The sequence below is a fragment of the Choloepus didactylus genome, chromosome X (genome assembly GCF_015220235.1).
Source record: "Choloepus didactylus isolate mChoDid1 chromosome X, mChoDid1.pri, whole genome shotgun sequence".
Lineage (NCBI taxonomy): Eukaryota > Metazoa > Chordata > Mammalia > Pilosa > Megalonychidae > Choloepus > Choloepus didactylus.
The window spans coordinates 126,938,025-126,958,418 of NC_051334.1; the positions used below are offsets into that span (position 1 = coordinate 126,938,025).

Sequence of the window (20,394 nt, forward strand, 5' to 3'; positions counted from 1 at the left end):
GGAAACCATGTATCTGACAAAAGACTGATATCTTGCATATATAAAGAAATCCTACAACTCAATGACAAGAGTACAAACAAGCCCAGTTATAAAATGGGCAAAAGATATGAAAAGACAATTCTCTGAAGAGGAAATACAAATGGCCAAGAAACACATGAAAAAATGTTCAGCTTCACTAGCTATTAGAGAGATGCAAATTAAGACCACAATGAAATACCATCTCATACCAATTAGAATGGCTGCCATTAAACAGGAAACTACAAATGCTGGAGAGGATGTGGAGAAATTGGAACTCTTATTCATTGTTGGTGGGACTGTATAATGGCTCAGCCACTCTGGAAGTCAGTATGGCACTTCCTTGGAAAACTAGATATAGAGGTACCCTTCAATCCAGCAATTGCACTTCTCAGTATATACCCAGAAGATCGGAAAGCAGTGACACGAACAGATACCTGCATGCCAATGTTCACAGCAGCATTATTCACAATTGCCAAGAGATGGAAACAACCCAAATGTCCTTCAACAGATGAGTGGATAAATAAAATGTGGTATACACACGATGGAATACTATGGGGCTGTAAGAAGGAATGAAGTCGTAAAACATATGACAACATGGATGAACCTTGAAGACATAATGCTGAGCGAAATAAGCCAGGCACAAAAAGAGAAATATTATATACTACCACTAATGTGAACATTGAAAAATGTAAAACAAATGGTTTATAATGTAGAATGTAGGGGAACTAGTGATAGAGAGCAATTAAGGAAGGGGGAATGATAACCCGATAAGAACAGATAAGCTATCGTGGGTAAATTTAACATTCTGAGAATGCCCAGGAATGACTACGGTCTGTTAATTTCTGGGGGGTATGGTAGGAACAAGTTCACAGAAATGTTGCTATATTAGGTTATTTTCTTGGGGTAGAGTAGGAACATGTTGGAAGTAAAGTAGTTATTTTAGGTTAGTTGTCTTTTTCTTACTCCGTTGTTATGGTTTGTTTGAAATGTTTTTTTTTTATTGTATGTTTTTTTAAATTTTTTTTGTGTAGTTGATTAAAAAAAGTTGATTAAAAAAGAGTTAATTAAAAAAAAAACAATGAAAAAAATATGCAGAGCCCCCTTGAGGAGCTGTTGCAGAATGCAGGGGTGTTGGGCTTCCCCACCTCGATGGTCGCTGATGTGCTTGCAGACATAGGGGACTGGTGGTTTGATGGGCTGAGCCCTCTACCACAGGACTTGCCCTTGGGAAGACTGTTGCTGCAAAGGAGAGGCTAGGCTTCCCTATAATTTTGCCTGAGAGCCTCCTCCTGAATGCTTCTTTGTTGCTCAGGTGTGGCCCTCTCTCTCTAGCTAAGCCAACTTGGCAGGTGAAATCACTGCCTTCCCCTGTAAGTGGGATCTGACACCCAAGGGTGTAAATACCCCTGGCAACGTGGAATATGACTCCCAGGGAGGAATCTGGACCTGGCATCATAGGATGGAGAACATCTCCTTGACCAAAAGGGGGATGTGAAAGGAAATGAAATAAGCTTCAGTGGCAGAGAGATTCCAAAAGGAGCTGAGAGGTCACTCTGGTGGGCACTCTTATGCACAATATAGACAACCCTTTTTAGGTTCTAATGAATTGGAGTAGCTAGCAGTAAATACCTGAAACTATCAGACTGCAACCCAGAACCCATGAATCTTGAAGACAATTGTATAAAAATGTAGCTTATGAGGGGTGACAGTGTCATTGGGAAAGCCATATGGACCACACTCCTCTTTTTCTGGTGTATGGATGGATGAGTAGAAAAATGGGGGAAGGAAAAAAAAGGCACCCAGTGTTCTTTTTTACTTCAATTGTTCTTTTTCACTTCAATTGTTCTTTTTCACTTTAATTTATATTCTTATTGTTTTTGTGTGTGGTAATGAAAATGTCAAAAATTAATTTTGGTGATGAATGCACAACTATATAATGGTATTGTAAACAATTGAATGTATGCTTTGTTTTGTATGACTGCATGGTGTGTGAATATATCTCAATAAAAATGAATTTAAAAAAAAAGAATAGCTGAACAAGTTAAACCTGATGTTGTGAGGAGCACATAATATATTGCCGTCATCTGGAAGTGTTGAACATGTCCAGGGCCCTATTCAGATAATTGATCTGTGTGCTCACACACACTATCAGGTTCAGCAGCAGAACCCAGCCCAGGGGTTGTTGCAGCATGGGCTTTCTAGCAAGCAGTTATTTAATAGGGATGCCCAGGCCTTTGACACAGGAGACCGAAAATGCTCTCGTCACAGAGCAGATTGTTATTACACAAGAATGTTGGTCTGCCTGGGGCAGGGTCTCAGTGTGAAGATTAATATCATGAACACAATGACCACAAGGTTTGCAAAGACCACGAAACCTGGATCACCTAGCTTCATGATACATTTCATTTAAGGTCTCTATATCCTCTTCTTTTGGAGCATGAATAACCATACCTGTAGATCCTAGAATACTTAACAAACACCCAATTTTCCCATGAAGAAGTAAGTCTTTCATTTAGAAAGGATGAAGAAAGAATGGCACTCACTAAGACACTCAGCTCCCATTGGAGTCACTAACGTGCCTTGAGCAAACACATACACAGCAAATTGACCACCTTACCAGCTCCCATTGATAGCAGTCCAGCCCACACAACCATTATGCATGGCCACCTTGATCTGCTCTCATGGAGCCTTTTCTGGCAAGTCGCAGGAGGACTTTTTTTTTTTTTCCCCAAAAATGAAAGTTCCTTCAATGAAAATGCTGGAGCTCATAGCCAATCCCAGACCAATTTTCCACGCACCTAGGTCATTTCGTTATCTACTTAAGTTCCTGTGAATCACATTGATGACAGAACAGAGAAACTGCTGGTACTGGAAGCAAGACAATGCAGTCTTCAAATTGGGTCAGCAGGCCAGCTGCGCGGCTCCTCCTCCTCCTTGCTCGGGGGTGTGAGTCTCCATGGCTCACACCCTCGTGCAAGCCACCACAGCCGCCTCCAGCTACCCTTGCACAGCCACTGCCCTCGTTGCTGTCCTGTAGGAGGTGCGAGCATCTGGGGCTGCAGCTGCCCAGCCACCTCCTCCGTGGGCGAGCCCCAAGGGAAACCCGCCTAGGACAACCTCAGCTCTGCCCCCGCTGCCCCCGGGACCCAGGGGCTGCACCCAAGGAGCACGAATTTTTTAAATTGACCATAATGTCCTTTTGGATATTTTCTCCTCCATTATCAGATCTAGTCTTGCATCATGTATTGCATTTAATTGTCATTGTCTCTTTAGTCAGTGTCTCTGACTCTTTTTCAATTGTGGAAACATATACAACATAATATTTCCCATGTGAACCACTTCAATGCATACCATTCAGTGGGCTTAATCACATTCACAATGTTGTGCTACCATTGCAATCATCTATTACCAAAACGTTTCCTTCACTCCAAATAGGAATCCTGCACCCTTTATACACTAATTCCCTAATCCTCCTTCCTACCCTGGCCCTGGTGACCTGTACTCTACTTTCTGTCCCTGTGAATTTGCATATTCTAGCTGTTTCATATAAGTGAAATTATACAATATCTGCCTTTAGTGTCTGGATTACTTCATTCAACATTATATCTTCAAAGTTCATCCAAGTTGTAGCATGAATCAAAATTTCATTCCTTTTTAGGGATGAATAATACTCCATTGCGTGTATATACCACATATGTTGATGAAGGTTTGGGTTGCTCCAACATGTTCGTTATTGTGCACAATGCTGCTGTGAACATTGGAGTATATATATCTGTTTGAGTCCCCACTTTCAATTCTTTATGATCTATACCTAGAAGGGAGCTGCTGGATCATATAGTACCTTTATGTTTAATGTTATTTGAAGAACTACTAAACTGTTTTCCACAGAGGCTTCACCATTTTCCATTCCCACCAACAATATAGGAGGGTTCCTTTTTCTCTGCATCCTCACCATCATTTGTTATTTTCATTTAAAAAAGTAATATCTGTTTTTGTGGGTGTGAGAAGTCATTGTGGTTTTGATTTGCATTTCTCTAACAGCTAATGATGTTGAGCAGTTTTTCATGTGATTATAGACCATTGGCATATCTTTTTCAGAGAAATGTCTATTTAAGTCATATGCATTTTTAAAGAAGAATTAGAATATTTTTACTTTTAGAGATACACACACACATATACACACATGTATGTTTATATTTGTATTTTTTTCATATATATGTTTATATATCAATATGGTATCTAGAAGCTAATCCTAATAAGTTTTTTCCATCATATTTATTTGAAATAAATTTTATTGTATGGAACTTTTTATTGAGTTACATAAAATAATTGCACCATTTTAAGTATATATTCCAGTGAGTTTTGACAAATGAATACATCTGGGTAGCCACAATTCGAATGAAGATGTGGAGCATTTCCTTCACAACAAATATATTATACATTTATTTTGCTGTCCGTTTCCAATACTTAACACACCACACAGCCCAGAAACCAATGAACTGCTTTCTGTCACTATAAAATAGTTTTGTCACTTTTTTAGTAATTTATATAAATGGGATCATATTGTCTTATTTATTTTCTAAATTTATATATTTTTATTTTTTTATTGAGACTGTTCACATACCATACAATTATCCAAAGATCCAAAGTGTACAATCAATTGCCCACAGTACCGTCATACAGTTGTGCATCCATCACCACAATTTTTTTATTCAATTTTTAGAACATTTGCATTACTCCAGAAAATAAATAGAGACAAAAGAAGGAAACTCAAATCTTCCCATACCCCTAACCACCCCCCTCCATTATTGATTCATAGTATTGGTATAGTACATTTGTTACTGTTGATGAAAGAACATTAAAATACTGCTAACTGTAGTATATAGTTTGCAATAGGTATATTTTTTCCTATATGCCCCTCTCTTATTAACTTCTAGTTATATTGTCATACATTTGTTCTAGTACATGAGAGAGATTTCTGATATTTGTACAGTTAATCATGGACATTGTCCACCACAAGATTCATTCCCATCTTTTAACCTTCAACTTTCCTTCTGGTGACATGTGACTCTGAGCTTCCCCTTTCCACCAACTTCACACACTACTCAGCACTGTTAGTTATTCTCACAATATGCTACCATCACCTCTGTCCATTTCCAAATGTTTAAGTTCACCCTAGTTGAACATTCTGCTCATAATAAGCAAGTGTTTTCCATTCTTTAGTCTTGTTCTATATCCTGGTAACTTATATTTCATGTCTATGAGTTTACATATTATAATTAGTTCATAACAGGGAGACCCTGTGTATTTTTCCTTATGTGTCTGTCTTATTTCACTCAATATAGTGTCCTCAAGCTTTCTTCATCAACCCATTTTTGTTAAGACGGTTTTGTTCACACACCATATATACCATCCTAAGTAAACAATCGATGGTTCCCTGTATAGTCACATATTTATGGATTCGCCACCATCTCCACTATCTATATAAGGACATCTCTATTTCTTCAACGAAAAAGGAGGAAGAGTCAAAGAAGGCAGAGAGACAAAAAAGAAAGAAAAAAGGAAGAGAGAAAAAATAACAGCTAGGAAGCATGAAAACAAAAGGTAGCATAAAACTAAAGTAGAATAAAGAGTCAGACAACATCACCAATGTCAAGAGTCCATACCCTTCCCCCAGGTCCCCTCCCCCCACCATGTGCATTCAGCTTTGGTATGTTGCCTTTGTTACATTAAAGGAAGCATAATACAATGTTTCTGTTAATTATAGTCTCTAGTTCACATTGATTGTATTTTTCCCCCAATCCCACCCTATTTTTAACACCTTGCAATGTTGACATTCATTTGTTCTACCTCATGTAAAAACATATTTGTACCTTTTATCACGATTTTTGAGCACCCTAGGTTTCACTGAGTTCTACAGTCCCAGTTTCTATCTTTCCTCTTTCCTTCTGGTGTCCCACATGCTCCTAACCTTCGTCCTTCAACCATACTCGCAGTCGTCTTTGTTCAGTGTACCCATAAGTGCTACTGTCTCCCAAAATTGTGTTCCAAATCTCTCACTCCTGTCTTTTCCTTTCAGTCTGTATTGCTCCCTGTAGTATTTCCTGTAGAGCAGGTATCTTGTTAACAAAGTCAGTCATTGTCTGTTTATCAGAGACTATTTTAAGCTCTCCGTCATATTTGAAGGATAGTTTTGCTGGATATAGGATTCTTGGTTGGCGGTTTTTCTCTTTCAGTATCTTAAATATATCACCCCATTTCCTTCTTGCCTCCAAGGTTTCTATTGAGAAATCTGCACATAGTCTTATCAAGCTTCCTTTGTATGTGATGGATTGCTTTTCTCTTGCTGCTTTAAGGATTCTCTCTTTATCTTTGACATTTGATAATCTGATTATTAAGTGTCTTGGCGTATGCCTAATCAGATCCATACTGTTTGGGGTATGCTGTGCATCTTGGATCTGTAATTTTATGTCTTTCATAAGAGATGGGAAATTTTCATTGGTTATTTCCTCTATTATTGCTTCTGCTCCTTTTGCCTTCTATTCTCCTTGTGGTACACCCATGACATGTACATTCCTGTGTTTCATGTAGTCATTCAGTTCCCAGAAACGTTGCTCATATTTTTTCATTCTTTTCTCTGTCTGTTCTTTTGTGTGTAGGCTTTTGGGTGTCTTGTTCTCCAGTTCCTGAGTGTTTTCTTCTGCCTCTTGAGATCTGCTGCTGTATGTCTCCACTGTGTTTTTCACCTCTTGTGTTGTGCCTTTCATTTCCATAGATTCTGCCAGTTGTTTTTTCAAACTTTGGGTTTCTACCTTATGTTTGCCCAGTGTTTTCATTATACGCTTCATCTCTTTTGCTATATCTTCCCTAAATTTTTTGAATTGATTTAGTATTAGTTGTTTAAATTCCTGCATCTCAGTTGAAGTGTACGTTTGTTCCTTTGACTGGGCCATAACTTTGTTTTTCTTAGTGTAGGTTGTAGTTTTCTGTTGTCTCGGCATCTGGTTTCCTTGGTTACCCCAATCAGGTTCTCCCAGACAAGAATGGGCTCAGGTCCAGAAGGAGACAATAGTATTCTTTTCCCTGAGGGTGTCTTCAATTGATATCCCAGTGAGGCCTCAAGTCACTGTGCTTTTCTGCCCAGCAGGTGGCACCTGTCAGCCTGTAGCTCCAGACTGATGCGTGGAGTTGTGACCCATGGCTGTTTTCCCCCAGGATCTGGTGTCTGGTTCTGAATGGAAGGCAGGTAGTAGAGGTTGGCCCCACCTTTTTCCTCTTATGGAAGGTACACCCCCTGGGGAGAGGTCATTTACATTCGAATAGTCTCTCTGACTGTGCTAACTCCACCCTTGTCTGGGTCAGAGCTCTGGGAACTGAAAATGGCTGAGGCTTCCTCCACGGAGCCGAAAAAGGGACAGAAATCCCCCCTTCAGGGCCAAGTCCGTGGCTGCCCTGTTTCACCTGTTGGCCTGAGACAGCACCCGGTCCTCTGGGCTCCCCCTCCCTCCCAGAGGTGTCTTCCACTCTCCAAGGTCAGTCATCACCAAAAGCCTCTGTCTGCTTCTTGAGGATTCATAGCTTGAATTGAGCAGTCCACGCTTGTTAATTAAAACCCCAACTGTAGCTCAGCTGAGCTATATTCGCTTGCTCGGAGAGTCCTGCTCTCTAGCACGGCGAGGCTTTGCAGTTTGCCATGGGGGCGGGGGTCCTCAGGCTTTGCAGTTTGCCGTGGAGGAGGGTTCTCTCGGCTCAGGTCCCCAGTTTTTACAGACTTTATGCTGCTATCTTGGACATTCCTCCCAATTCAGTTTGGTGTATGATTAGTGGACAGTCATGTTTATCCCCCCGCAGTTATTTCAGATTATTTAGTAGTTGTTCTTGGTTGTTTATTAGTTGTTCCAGGGGGACTAACTAGCTTCTAGTCCTCTCTATGCTGCCATCTTAGCTCTGCCTTCTATCCATTTTTAATTGGATTTTTTTTTTGTCTTTTTGTTGTTGAATTGCCATTCTTTATATATTCTGGATATTAAACCTTTATCAGATATATGGCTTTCAATTATTGTCTCCCAATCTGAAGATTATTTTTTCACTTTCTTGGTAATGTCCTTTGAGACCCACAACTTTTTAATATTTGTGAAGTCTTATTTATCTATTTTTGTTTGGCTCCTCATGCTTTGGGTATCATATGTAGAAACCATTGCCAAATCCAAGGACATGAAAATTTGCCTCTATGTTTTCTTGTACGAGTTTTTTTTTTTTTTTTTTTTTTAGTTTTAGCTCTTATATTTGGGTCATTCTTCTATTTTTGAGTTTATTTGTATATATGGTGTGATGTATGAACCTTCATTCCCTTGCATGTGGATATCCAGTTTTCGCATCACCACCTTGTCAAAAATCAGTTGGCCATAGATGTGTGAGTTTATTTCTGAACTCTCAGTTCTATTGCATTGTTTTATATGTCTGTCTTTGTGCTGGTACCATACTGTTTTGATTGTTGAAGCTTTGAAGTAAGTTTTGAAATTGGGAAATGTGAGTGCTCCAACTTTGATCTTCTTTTTCAAGATGATTTTGGCTTTCAGGGACCCTTGTACTTTCATATGAATTAGGTAATTTGCTTTTCCTTTTCTGTGAAGAAAGCTATTGGAACTTTGGGATTGTGTTGTATCTGTGTAAATCACTTTGAGTAGTATTAAGATTTTAGCAATATTAAATCCTCCAATCCAGGAACACCATCCGTTCTTTTCTAACTTACATTCTGTAATCACTATTTTTCTTTTAATTTTACATTTTTAACCCTAAAGCTACTTTTATTATTGTTTTCTGTAGTGAGAGCTTATGTAACTTCACCTACTATTTTACCATTATATTTGCTCTTTATTTACTTTGATATTTTTTAAGCTTTTTATTTTGAAATAATTTCAAACCAAAAAGACAGTTGTAAAAATAATACAAAACCCATATAGAGAACTCCAACAACCCCACCCATCCATATACCCAGATCTACCAGCTTTTAACATTTTGTCACATTTGCCATATCATTCTATCTATCCATCCATCTATCTTTCCATCTCTTTGTCCATCTGTCTATTTATTTATCTGTTTTCTGAACACTTGAGTGTAAGTTGTATACATCATGTCCCTTGAATGCTTAATGCTTGCATATATATTTCCTAAAAACAAGGGTATTCACTTAGTAACCACCTTAAGTACAGTTATCAATATCAAGAAATTTAACATTGAGGCCTATGGTCTATATTCCAATTTTTCCATATATGCCAAAATGTCCTTTTGAGTACAAATTTTTGGATGGTATTAATCCAACTGAATTGTATGCTTGGGTGTGGTTGAAAATGGGACATTTAAGTTTTATATGTTTCCACAGTTTTTAAAAAACTGCTGCGAAACCCATCCACTGAGTTTTAAATTTCAGGTGTTCTATTTTTTACTTCTATAATTTTTATTTATTATTTTAATTCAGCTCTGTCATTTTTACAATTCCCTGGTTCCCATATTATTTTCAATATTTCAAAAATTTCTTCGATTTTTTTTAAGAATAGTTATATGTTCTGGATAGAATGATTCCAATATCTAAAATCTTTGCTGAATAGTTTTGGTTGTCAGATATTTCTCTTTGTTCCTTATTTTGTTTTCCAAGGTTTTTAGTGTTTTTTTTTAAGCAGACATATCAATCTAGATACCTAGCCAGTCTCATTACTGGAATCTTTCTTGTTTCTCTATGCCATTATTTTGTAACATATTTCTTCTTGGAAAACCCGAATCAGAATCATACACAGAGGCTCATTAAAATTGCAGTTTCTGGTATCCAAATTCAGGCTTACTGAAACGAGATCTCTAGGATGAATTCCTGGTATCTACATTTTTTTATGTTCTTTGATGATTCTAGTGCATACAGAAGTTTGATTTTATTTCTAATGTTTATGTCTAATGTATCTGGTATTGTTTTTTAGTATGAGCCTGAGATCTAAATTTATTATTTTCCATAGTTGTCATAGCACCATATGTTGAACAATCCATTATTCTCACTTCTGTTCTATATACTACCTCTTTCAAAGATTATATATACTGTATAGTTAAGTATATATATATAGACAGATCTATCGATTGATCAGTAGTCCTCTTTCTGGCCTTTCTATTTTGGTTCATTGAGCTGCATATTCTTTTAGTGACACCATACTGGTTGTTTTTTCCATTTTTTATTGTGAACTTGAACACATAAACATGACAGTGATAACTTTCAATGTATGATTTCATAAGTAGTTAGCAAATCTCAAGGAATGTCATGGGTCAGAGTTCCACAACTTCAGCCATTTCCATTTCTTTGTCTTGCCGGAATGCTCTGGCTAGAACTTCTAGCACAATGTTGAATAATAGTGGTGACAGTGGGCATCCTTGTCTCATTCCTGATATTAAAGGGAAGGTTTTCAATCTCTCACCACTGAGTACTATGCTAGCTGCAGGTTTTTCATATATGCCCTTTATCTTATTCAGGAAGTTTCCTTCAATTCCTACCTTTTGAAGTGTTTTATCAAAAAAGGATGCTGGATTTTTTTGAATGCTTTTCCAGCATTTATTGAGATGATCATTTGATTTTTCCCTTTTGATTTGTTAATGTGTGGTATTACGTTGATTGATTTTCTTATGTTGAACCATCCTTTTGCATGCCTGGAATGAACCCCACTTGGTCATGGTGTATGATTTTTTAAATGTGTCTTTGGATTCGATTTGCAAGTATTTTGTTGAGAATTTTTGCATTTATATTCATTAGGGAGATTGGCCTGTAGTTTTCCTTTTTTGTAGCATCTTTGCCTGGTTTTGGTATTAGATTGATGTTAGTTTCATAAAATGTGTTAGGTAGTATTCCATTTTCTACAATGTTTTGATAGAGTTTAAGTAAGATTAGTGTCAGTTCTTTTTGGAAAATTTGGTAGAATTCCCCTGAGAAGCCATCTGGCCCTGGGCATTTATTTGTGGGAAGTTTTTTGATGACTGCCTGGATCTCTTTGCTTGTGATTGGTTGGTTGAGATCTTCTATTTCTTCTCTGGTCAATCTGGGTTGCTCGTGTGTTTCCAGGAAATTATCCATTTCCTCTGAATTATCTAGTTTGGTGGCACATAGTTGTTCATAGTATCCTCTTATGATTTTTAAAACTTCTTAGGAATCCACAGTAATGTTGCCTCTCTTGTTTATTATTTTGTTTGTTTGGGTCTTCTCTCTTTTTGACTTTTTCAGTATAGATAAGGGTTTTTCAGTCTTGGTCTTCTCAAAGAGCCAGCTTTGATTTTATTTACTTTCTCCATTGATTTTTTATTCTCCATATCATTTATTTCTGCTTTAGTCCTTGCTGTTTCTTCTACTTGCTTTCAGATTAGTTTGCTGTTCATTTTCTAGCTTCTTCAGTTGTTCCATTAGTTTTGATTTTAGCTCTTTCTTCCTTTTTAATGTATGTATTATAGCTGTAAATTTCCTCCTCAATACTGCCTTGGCTGCATCCCATAAGTTTTGAATGTTGTGTTCTCATTTTCATTCGTCTCTAGATATTTAGCAATTTCTCCTTTAACCCACTGTTTAGAAGTGTGTTGTTTAACCTCTAAATATTTGTGAATGTTCTAGATCTTTGATGGTTATTGACTTCTAGTTGTATTTCACTGTAATCAGCAATTATGCTTTGAATAATTTGAATCTTTTTAAATTCATTGAGGCTTGTTTTATGCCCCGGCATATGATCTATCCTTGAAAAATTTCCATGAGCACTAAAGAAGAATATATATCCTGGTGACTTGGGATGTAATGCTCTATATATGTCTGTTAAATCTAATTCATTTATCACATTGTTTAGGTTCTCAGTTTCTTTATTGGTCCTGGTTGATCTATCTCTAGGAGGGAGTGATGTATTGAAGTCTCCCACAATTATTGTGGAAATATCTATTGCTTCCTTCAGTTTTGCCAGTGTTTGTCTCATATACTTTGGAGCACCTTCACTGGTTGCATAAACATTTATGATTGTTATGTTTATGATTGTTATTTCTTCCTGGTAAATTTTCTCTTTTATTAGTATGTGTGTGTGTGTATATATGTGTGTGTGTGTGTGTGTGTGTGTGTGTGTGTGTGTGTATGTATATATATGGTCCTTCTTTGTCTCTTATGACATTCTTGCATTTAAAGTCTATTTTATCTGAAATTTATTGCTAACCCTGCTTTTTTTTTGGCTGTAGCTTGCATTGTATACTTTTTCATCCTTACATTTTCAATTTCTTTGCATCCCTGGGTCTAAGATGAGTCTCTTGTAAGCAACATATTGATGGTTCATATTTTTAATCCATACTGCCATTCTATATCTTTTATTTGGGGAATTTAATCCATTCACATTCAATGTTATTACTGTGAAGGCAGTTCTTGAATCAGCCATCTTATCCTTCAGTTTTTAATTGTCAGATGTATTTTTCCCCCTCTCTTTATTTGCTTTAAAACTCTTCAGTTCTGTGCCCTTCTCCAGACCTCTCTTCCCTTTCTTTTTTTCTCAGTCAGTAGAGCTCCCTTTAGTATTCTTGAAGTGCAAGTCTCTTGTTAGCAAATTCTCTCAGCATTTGTTTGTCTGTGAAAATTTTAAGCTCTCCCTCAGTTTTGAAGGAGAGCTTTGCTGGATAATGAATTCTTGGTTGGAAATTTTTCTCTTGCAGAATTTAAATATGTCATACCAGTGCCTTCTCACCTCCATGGTGGCCACTGAGTAGTCATTACTTACTCTTATGTTGTTTCCCTTGTATGTGGTGAATTGCTTTTCTCTTGCTGCTTTCAGAACTTGCTTCTTCTCTTCAGCATTTCACAATCTGATCAGAATATGTTTCAGAGTGGGTTTATTTGGATTTATTCTACTTGGATTTGTTGGACTTCGTTGGTTTTCATATCATGTCATTTAACAGGGTTGGAAAGTTTTTCCCAACAATTTCTTTGAATCCTCTTCTTAGTTCTTTACCCTTCTCTTCCCATTCTGGAACACCAATGTTTCTTATATTTGTGTGCTGTATGTTGTCCATCATTTCCCTGATATCTGTTTCAAATTTTTTATTGTCTTCACTATTCATTCTTTTGTACTTTTACTTTCCATCACATTATCTTCGAGTTCACCAATTCATTCTTCTACTTCTTCAAATCTGGTGTTATGTGTCACAAGAATGTTTTAAATTTGATAAACAGTATCTTTTGTTTCCATGAGATCTGCTATTTTTTAGTTTATTCTTGAAAATTCTTCTTTATGCTCTTCTAGGGTCTTCTTCCTGTCCTTTCTATCCTGAGCCATGATATTGATGTCTGTGAGCACTTCTTTGATTAATTGCTCCAAGTTCTGTCTCTCCTCTGGTTTTTTAATTTGGGCATTTGGGTTATCCATATCTTCTGGTTTCTTCATATGCTTTATAATTTTCTGTTGTTTTTGCCTCTTGGCATTTGCTTTTCTTGCTAGGGTTCTTTTAGGGTATGCAGGCTTATTTCAACATTTATCTATAATTCGACAGAGCTGCAGCTTGCTGGAGTGCACTTTCCCTGACCTACCAGCAGATGGCACTCCCGAGCCACCTCTTACTCTCAAGTCAGTTCTCCCCAACTTGATCTGTGCATTGAGTGTGGGCCCTAAAAATGTGGAGGTCCAATCTGTGCACTGACTTTCCTTGTGCAGTGGGGACCACCAGCCCTGTGGATGGGGGGCATGCCCTGTGCAGTTTGGTGGGGTGTTTCCTGCAGGGCACAGTGGTTCCAACCATTTCATGTCTACAGGTGGAGTACCCTGGGGCTGCAGACCTGTGCATCTCACTCTCCAGCTCAGATTCCCCATAGTCCCTGTCTGCCATTGGCCCATGAGTCCCTGGGACTTCCATGCAGCTCCCCTGCCTTTAGGCTGTGCACACTGCAGGTTTCCATGGAGGAAGAATGGGCTCCATCACAGGCTTGATGAATCCTGAATTCCCTCAAGTAAGTTCTTGGCTGCGACACTGTGGAGAGGTGTCTCTCAGCCAGCTGTAAAGATGGCTGCTTGAGGCATGGAAACTACCCCCTTCTGCGATCTTCTGCCTGCTTCAAAGACCAGTCCCTGGCACAGGTGCTCTTGACTGTGGGTCTGCGAAAGGTTATCTCCCACACCAGGTACTGAGTAGTGTTCCCAGGGCAGGGAAGGGCACTCCCCACCACACTTGACTGTGGCTCTGGCTGCCCTTTTCCCAGCGGCTTTCTGGGTCAAACTCTCACTCATCTCCAAATGCAGTCTCTCAGTTTCTCCAAGTGCACAGTCACTATGGGTGTAGAAGTCCCTGCCCAGCTGGTGGATCCCTGGAACCACTGTTCTGGAACACTTTCTTTCCATTATCTAGTGTTTTTCATGGAGGAGAATTTTGAGCTGTCTCTCCAAATCTGCCACCTTGTATCCCCTTCCCTGCTGTATTCTGTATTGGTTTCACTCTCCTCTTTGTATGACAAAATCAGGCTCCATTAGCTCCAAGCTTTCATTTTGTCAGCTTACCAACCCCAGGATAAAAGAGAGCACCTCTTTCCTAGTAGTTCCATGAAGTGCACCATACTGTTTTATTTATTGCAGTTTTATTATGTATTTTACTGTGTGATAATTCAAATCTTCCTCATTTTTAATTTTATCTTCCACTGCAATCAAAATTTAAAGCAGTAATGGTCTTGCACACTTGCTTCAATAATCTTGAATTACTTGGTAGAATTAAGCAGTTTTTCCACAGATTTTGAAAAGAAATTTTTGGTCTCATCTCTGACTGCACCTTTTACATATGAATTTGAGAAGCTTCTTAGAGTCCTTAATATATGTACTTAAGGAGGTACATAATGTTCATCTTAATTGACTCTTTGCCTACAACTAATTTTGTGTTTTCATGTTCATGCTTAGCATAGCCATTTGTCATGTATATCTCTTTCTGGTTCTCCTTCAAAATTGAATTCCAAGTATTTACTTTCTACAGAAACTTTATTTAAAGACTTCCTGATTAAAGGCAACTCTAAACTTTTTATAGCAATTTTTGACTATACCACTCAATTTTACTTGGTGAATCCTACAGAACCACAGACTGTGAAAGCTGGAAGTGACCTAAGGAGATCATATTGTTTATCTCTGTCATTTTAAACAGAGAAAACTTAGCCTTAGTGTATGGTAGTGAGTGTCCCAGGGTCTCTTAATGATTCACTTGCTGAAGTATACTGAGGATACATTTGTTGCATTAGACCTCTTTCCATTAACATTTTCTATCATATAATGCATTATTCCAGTGTATTTTAATTTTATTTTCATGTGTTTGGCCCAGTTGTTTTAAAATTAAATTCAGTTTTATTGATATATATTCACATACCATACAGTCATCCATGGTGTACAATCAGCTGTTCACAATACCATCATATAGTTGTGCATTCATCACCCCAATCTATTTTTGAACATTTTCCTTACACCACAAAGAATAAGAATAAGAATGAAAAATAAAAGTAGGCGGGGCAAGGTGGCGGACTGGTGAGCTGTATGTTTTAGTTACTCCTCCAGGAAAGTAGGTAGAAAGCCAGGAAATGCGTGGACTGGACACCACAGAGCAATCTGACTTTGGGCATACTTCATACAACACTCATGAACATGTCGAACTGCTGAGATCAGCGAAATCTGTAAGTTTTTGCGGCCAGGGAAGCCAAGCCCAAGCACCCAAATCAAAAGATCAGAAGAGACGCAGCACCTAGAGCAGCTACTCAAAGAACTAAAGATGAACAATGAGACCATAGTACAGGAAACAAAGGATATCAAGAAGGCCCTAGAAGAGCATAAAGAAGACATTGCAAGACTAAATTAAAAAATAGATGATCTTATGGAAATTAAAGAAACTGTTGACCAAATTAAAAAGATTCTGGACACTCATAGTACAAGACTAGAGGAACTTGAACAACGAATCCGTGACCTGGAAGATGACAGAATGGAAAATGAAAGCATAAAAGAAAGAATGGGGGAAAAAATTGAAAAAATCGAAACGGACCTCAGGGATATGATAGATAATATGAAACGTCCGAATATAAGACTCATTGGTGTTGCAGAAGGGGAAGAAAAGGGTAAAGGTCTAGGAAGAGTATTCAAAGAAATTGTTGGGGAAAACTTCCCAAATCTTCTAAACAACATAAATACAAAAATCATAAATGCTCAGCGAACTCCAAATAGAATAAATCCAAATAAACCCACTCCGAGACATATTCTGATCACACTGTCAAACACGGAAGAGAAGGAGCAAGTTCTGAAAGCAGCAAGAGAAAAGCAATTCACCACATACAAAGGAAACAGCATAAGACTAAGCAGTGACTACTCAGCAGCCACCATGGAGGCGAGAAGGCAGTGGCACGATATATTTAAAATTCTGAGTGAGAAAAACTTCCAACCAAGAATACTTTATCCAGCAAAGCTCTCCTTCAAATTTGAGGGAGAGCTTAAATTTTTCACAGACAAACAAATGCTGAGAGAATTTGCTAACAAGAGACCTGCCCTACTGGAGATACTAAAGGGAGCCCTACAGACAGAGAAACAAAGAAAGGACAGAGAGACTTGGAGAAAGGTTCAGTACTAAAGAGATTCGGTATGGGTACAATAAAGGATATTAATAGAGAGAGGGGAAAAATATATATGACAAACATAAACCAAAGGATAAGATGGCTGATTCAAGAAATGCCTTCACGGTTATAACGTTGAAGGTAAATGGATTAAACTCCCCAATTAAAAGATATAGATTGGCAGAATGGATCAAAAAAAATGAACCATCAGTATGTTGCATACAAGAGACTCATCTTAGACACAGGGACACAAAGAAACTGAAAGTGAAAGGATGGAAAAAATATTTCATGCAAGCTACAGCCAAAAGAAAGCAGGTGTAGCAATATTAATCTCAGATAAAATAGACTTTAAATGCAGGGATGTTTTGAGAGACAAAGAAGGCCACTACATGCTAATAAAAGGGGCAACTCAACAAGAAGAAATAACAATCATAAATGTCTATGCACCCAATCAAGGTGCCACAAAATACATGAGAGAAACACTGGCAAAACTAAAGGAAGCAATTGATGTTTCCACAATAATTGTGGGAGACTTCAACACATCACTGTCTCCTATAGATAGATCAACCAGACAGAAGACCAATAAGGAAATTGAAAACCTAAACAATCTGATAAATGAATTAGATTTAACAGACATATAAAGGACATTACATCCCAAATCACCAGGATACACATACTTTTCTAGTGCTCACGGAACATTCTCCAGAATAGATCATATGCTGGGACATAAAACAAGCCTCAATAAATTTAAAAAGATTGAAATTATTCAAAGCACATTCTCTGACCACAATGGAATACAATTAGAAGTCAAGAACCATCAGAGACTTAGAAAATTCACAAATACCTGGAGGTTAAACAACACACTCCTAAACAATCAGTGGGTTAAAGAAGAAATAGCAAGAGAAATTGCTAAATATATAGAGACGAATGAGAACACAACATACCAAAACCTATGGGATGCAGCAAAAGCAGTGCTAAGGGGGAAATTTATAGCACTAAACGCATATATTAAAAAGGAAGAAAGAGCCAAAATCAAAGAACTAATGGATCAACTGAAGAAGCTAGAGAATGAACAGCAAACCAATCCTAAACCAAGTAGAAGAAAAGAAATAACAAGGATTAAAGCAGAAATAAATGACATAGAGAACAAAAAAAAAAAATAGAGGGGATAAATATCACCAAAAGTTGGTTCTTTGAGAAAATCAACAAGATTGACAAGCCCCTAGCTAGACTGACAAAATCAAAAAAAGTGAAGACCCACATAAACAAAATAATGAATGAAAAAGGTGACATAACTGCAGATCCTGAAGAAATTAAAAAAATTATAAGAGGATACTATGAACAACTGTATGGCAACAAACTGGATAATGTAGAGGAAATGGACAATTTCCTGGAAACATATGAACAACCTAGACTGACCAGAGAAGAAATAGAAGACCTCAACCAACCCATCACAAGCAAAGAGATCCAATCAGTCATCAAAAATCTTCCCACAAATAAATGCCCAGGGCCCGATGGCTTCACAGGGGAATTCTACCAAACTTTCCAGAAAGAACTGACACCAACCTTACTCAAACTCTTTCAAAACATTGAAGAAAATGGAACACTACCTAACTCATTTTATGAAGCTAACATCAATCTAATACCAAAACCAGGCAAAGATGTTACAAAAAAGGAAAACTACCGGCCAATCTCCCTAATGAATATAGATGCAAAAATCCTCAACAAAATACTTGCAAATCGAATCCAAAGACACATTAAAAAAATCATACACCATGACCAAGTGGGGTTCATTCCAGCCATGCAAGGATGGTTCAACATAAGAAAATCAATCAATGTATTACAACACATTAACAATTCAAATGGGAAAAATCAGATGATCATCTCAATAGATGCTGAAAAAGCATTTGACAAAATCTAACATCTGTTTTTGATAAAAACACTTCAGAAGGTAGGAATTGAAGGAAACTTCCTCAACATGGTAAAGAGCATATATGAAAAACCCACAGCCAGCATAGTACTCAATGGTGAGAGACTGAAAGCCTTCCCTCTAAGATCAGGAACAAGACAAGGATGCCCGCTGTCACCACTGTTATTCAACATTGTGCTGGAAGTGCTAGCCAGGGCAATCCGGCAAGACAAAGAAATAAAAGGCATCCAAATTGGAAAAGAAGAAGTAAAACTGTCATTGTTTGCAGATGATATGATCTTATATCTGGAAAACCCTGAGAAATCGACGATACAGCTACTAGAGCTAATAAAGAAATTTAGCAAAGTAGCGGGATACAAGATTAATGCACATAAGTCAGTAATGTTTCTATATGCTAGAAATGAACAAACTGAAGAGACACTCAAGAAAAAGATGCCATTTTCAATAGCAACTAAAAAAATCAAGTACCTAGGAATAAACTTAACCAAAGATGTAAAAGACCTATACAAAGAAAACTACATAACTCTACTAAAAGAAATAGAAGGGGACCTTAAAAGATGGAAAAATATTCCATGTTCATGGATAGGAAGGCTAAATGTCATTAAGATGTCAATTCTACCCAAACTCATCTACAGATTCAATGCAATCCCAATCAAAATTCCAACAACCTACTTTGCAGACTTGAAAAAGCTAGTTATCAAATTTATTTGGAAAGGGAAGATGCCTCGAATTGCTAAAGACACTCTAAAAAAGAGAAATGAAGTGGGAGGACTTACACTCCCTGACTTTGAAGCTTATTATAAGGCCACAGTTGTCAAAACAGCATGGTACTGGCACAAAGAGAGACATATAGATAAATCTAATCGAATTGAGAATTCGGAGATAGACTCTGAGATCGATGGCCGACTGATCTTTGATAAGGCCCCCAAAGTCACTGACCTGAGTCATAATGGTCTTTTCAACAAATTGGGCTGGGAGAGTTGGATATGCATATCCAAAAGAATGAAAGAGGACCCCTACCTCACACCCTACACAAAAATTAACTCAAAATGGACCAAAGATCTCAATATAAAAGAAAGTACCATAAAACTCCTAGAAGATAATGTAGGAAAACATCTTCAAGACCTTGTATTAGGCGGCCACTTCCTAGACTTTACACCCAAAGCACAAGCAACAAAAGAGAAAATAGATAAATGGGAACTCCTCAAGCTTAGAAGTTTCTGCACCTCAAAGGAATTTCTCAAAAACGTAGAAGCAGCCAACTCAATGGGAAAAAATTTTTGGAAACCATGTATCTGACTAAAGACTGATATCTTGCATATATAAAGAAATCCTACAACTCAATGACAATAGTACAGACGGCCCAATTATAAAATGGGCAAAAGATATGAAAAGACAGTTCTCTGAAGAGGAAATACAAATGGCCAAGAAACACATGAAAAAATGTTCAGCTTCGCTAGCTATTAGAGAGATGCAAATTAAGACCACAATGAGATACCATCTAACACCGATTAGAGTGGCTGCCATTAAACAAACAGGAAACTACAAATGCTGGAGAGGATGTGGAGAAATTGGAACTCTTGTTCATTGTTGGTGGGACTGTATAATGGTTCAGCCACTCTGGAAGTCAGTCTGGCAGTTCCTTAGAAAACTAGATATAGAGTTACCATTCGATCCAGCGATTGCACTTCTCGGTATATACCCGGAAGATCGGAAAGCAGTGACACGAACAGATATCTGCACGCCAATGTTCATAGCAGCATTATTCACAATTGCCAAGAGATGGAAACAACCCAAATGTCCTTCAACAGATGAGTGGATAAATAAAATGTGGTATATACAC

General features: G+C 37.7%; 1 protein-coding gene and 1 pseudogene across 6 annotated transcripts in view; one reads left to right on the forward strand and one right to left on the reverse strand.

The window, feature by feature from the left end:
- LOC119523260 overlaps window positions 1-3,068 on the reverse strand; it is a 28,829-nt pseudogene extending 25,761 nt beyond the window's left edge.
- Window positions 1-20,394, forward strand: part of COL4A5 (collagen type IV alpha 5 chain) — a 414,777-nt gene that overhangs the window by 72,259 nt on the left and 322,124 nt on the right. The gene's annotated exons all lie outside the window — the stretch shown is intronic.